Raw genomic sequence first — 2,962 nt, forward strand, 5'->3', positions numbered from 1 at the left:
ATGTAGGATCTCGAGACGAGGGAAAACTTGCCATAAAAGTCGAGTGAAGCTCCAGTTGCTCCTACCAGTCAAACCAGACCAGCCTATCTCAAGGCAAGTGATTCAACTTGACCTTCGTATTTACTACAAATAGTTCATATATATCAATGCAATTATCCTGAGTCATTTTGATATGTTTAAATCAAGCGTATCTCTCGCTTATCTTTGAATTATATAGAAATGCCATGAACCCTCGAGTATGGATTGCAAGTAGTTCAAAAGTCTTTTCATGATAGATAAATGCCATGATAAAATAAAGAGTTGTTATATTACTTGATTGATCCTCTTGATTAACATGCTGATGATTCCTAAGTATTGATATCTCATCCTGATATTTGAACCCCTATAGAACCTTACCTTGAACTCTGATAGTCAGAAACTTACCAAAATGATTCCTCATTGATTGATACCCTCTTTCCTATCCTAAAGCTTGACAATTCTGATATATATATACATCCTGAGCTAGAGATCATTACCTTAACACCCATAGTATTCGTGAAGCTTATCTTCTTAATGATCCAACACCTATACCTTGACGAGAAACCATTGCTTTAAGCCCAGTTTGGCATTACCCCTTCATATTATCCATTAGTCTCACCATATTTTCCTGTCCAAGTTCTGACATATGAAAACCTTTTCGTTACCCTAATAGAGTAAAGTTTTGTGAATCATGGCCCTGAGATTTAGTACCATATTTCCCGTGATTCGAGTTGATCTATAATCCCTTAATAAAAATATTTACTGTTAAAAGAGATTTTGTTACAATTCGGCATCAGCTTTTGAAATAAATAAAATATGGGTTTTCAGTCCCAAAGGGGGATAAATGTTTTTTTTGAATAGTGGATCTGGACTGAGACGCGAGTCATTTCCACCCTTATATTAGGCTTAAAAGTTGCCTAGGGATTCCCGTTAATGTTTTAGAACCCAGCGAGGTTCGGGATTACTTCACGGCTGATCACCGGCTGTAATCCGTAGCGTCATAAAATGATTTTGATTAAGACATGATTTTAAAATTGTTTTGATGCAAGCAAAATGATGCCATCTCACATAGTTTTATCTCTCGTTATCATTAGTTATGTCTTTCCATTGGCATTCTTAAAAATATATCTCGATTTATGTTTTGTGTCGTTCTGTTAGCACTTGTTGAGCATTTGGCTCACTTCTTGCTTTACCCTGATATTACAGCTAGCAGCTATGGTTAGATTCAAGCAGACTGCCCGTAAGACCTGTGATGCTTATGCTTATGTTCGAGCTCAGGTAGAATAAGTAATAATAGTTGTGTGAGGACTCGGTATTTGTAATCAGATGAAATAGTTGGTAGTGTTGGGCTGTTCCAAACCCCAAACTGTAAGATCTTGGAGTTGGTTGTGTATTCTTCTTTTAAAATATTGTAATAGCTATATTTATTTTGCTGTTTAAGTTGGGGGTGTGACAGGTTTTGGTATCAGAGCTACGGTTTAGAGTCCCTGGACAGCCCAAATAGGTTATAGGATTTGTGTGTAGGTTATAGATAATATGCGAGAGAGTAGGTTAAGTAAATTATTATTAATACTCCTCTTATTGGTTGTCTGCAAAGGGCGCATTCCTCGTCATCCTCTGGGTCGGACGATACTATTGCTTTCTCCGTGTATGCTGAGTTGAGGCGCAAGTTCGATATGCTTCAGGGCAAGTACGACCGACTGATTGACCGACTGAAGAACGTGTATCCGGACAGCCGAAACTACGAAGGGAAGCCCAAGGAGCAGATGACTGTGAGACTTGAGACCTTGGTTCAGTATGTCAACACTAAGCTTGAGGAGATGCCAGCGCACCGGGACCATACCAGCCAGTATGTCATTCAGATGGTGGCGGATGAGCTCCGGAGCATTGTGAAGACCCTTCGAGAGGAAAAGACTACCAAGCCCCGTTCAGATGGAGTGGAGCCTTAGTTCTTTCCATTTACCTTTCATGTTGTTGTACTGTCAGACTCTGTGGAATCCCCAGTTGTTTCCGTTGTTTCCTTTAAATAAGCCTGTTATTCCTAGAATCAGACTATGTCCCAATCCTATGTACTGTGACCTTTAAAAATTTCAATAATTCTGTGTTATTGTTCCATTTGCCCTCAACTATTATTTTATGTTTTTTTTATCATCATATCTGTTTAATTTGGAAACTTGACCCCATATGTAAATGAGAATGCCATGCGATACCCTCGAATCATTTTATCATTCATATCTGTTTTGACACAACTCTTATTTCAGGATCATGCCTCCCAAAAAGAAGAACCCAACAACCACCTCCACCACAGACCCAAATATTCTTCGACTACTGGAAACCTTGCAACAACAAACCAATGTTATAGCTCAACAACAACTAACTCTTCAACAACGAATTGAAAACCAAGATAACCGTGAGCCACACCAACCACCTGAACCACCAGTACCACCTAGACAAATTGTCACCTTCAAGGCTTTTCAGAATGTGAATCCACCTGCATTTCATGATACCGCTGATCCAGTGATAGCTAACACATGGATCAAGGAGATGGAAAGGGCTTTTGAGTTGGTACAGTTAGGAGATGATCAAAAGACGCCGTATGCTACTTACTTCTTGAAGGGAGAAGTCATCTATTGGTGGGAATCAGTAAAGGCTATGGAAGTCACTCAGCAGGTTTCTTGGGAGAGATTTAAGAAGTTATTTCTGGACAAGTATTATCCTAAGTACATGCAGAATCAGATGGAGCTAAAATTTCTTGAGTTGAAGCAAGGGAACATGACTGTATTCGAGTATGAGAAGAAGTTCACTGAGTTGTCAAGGTTTGTGACAAAGTATACCAGCACTGAGGAGGAAAAAACAAAGAAATTCCAGCAAGGATTGGAGCCTTGGATCAGAGATAGGGTGGCTATGTTTGAGCTTGAAACTTATGCGGGAGTAGTATAGAAAG

Source organism: Apium graveolens, chromosome 11, assembly GCF_009905375.1.
Source record: "Apium graveolens cultivar Ventura chromosome 11, ASM990537v1, whole genome shotgun sequence".
NCBI lineage: Eukaryota > Viridiplantae > Streptophyta > Magnoliopsida > Apiales > Apiaceae > Apium > Apium graveolens.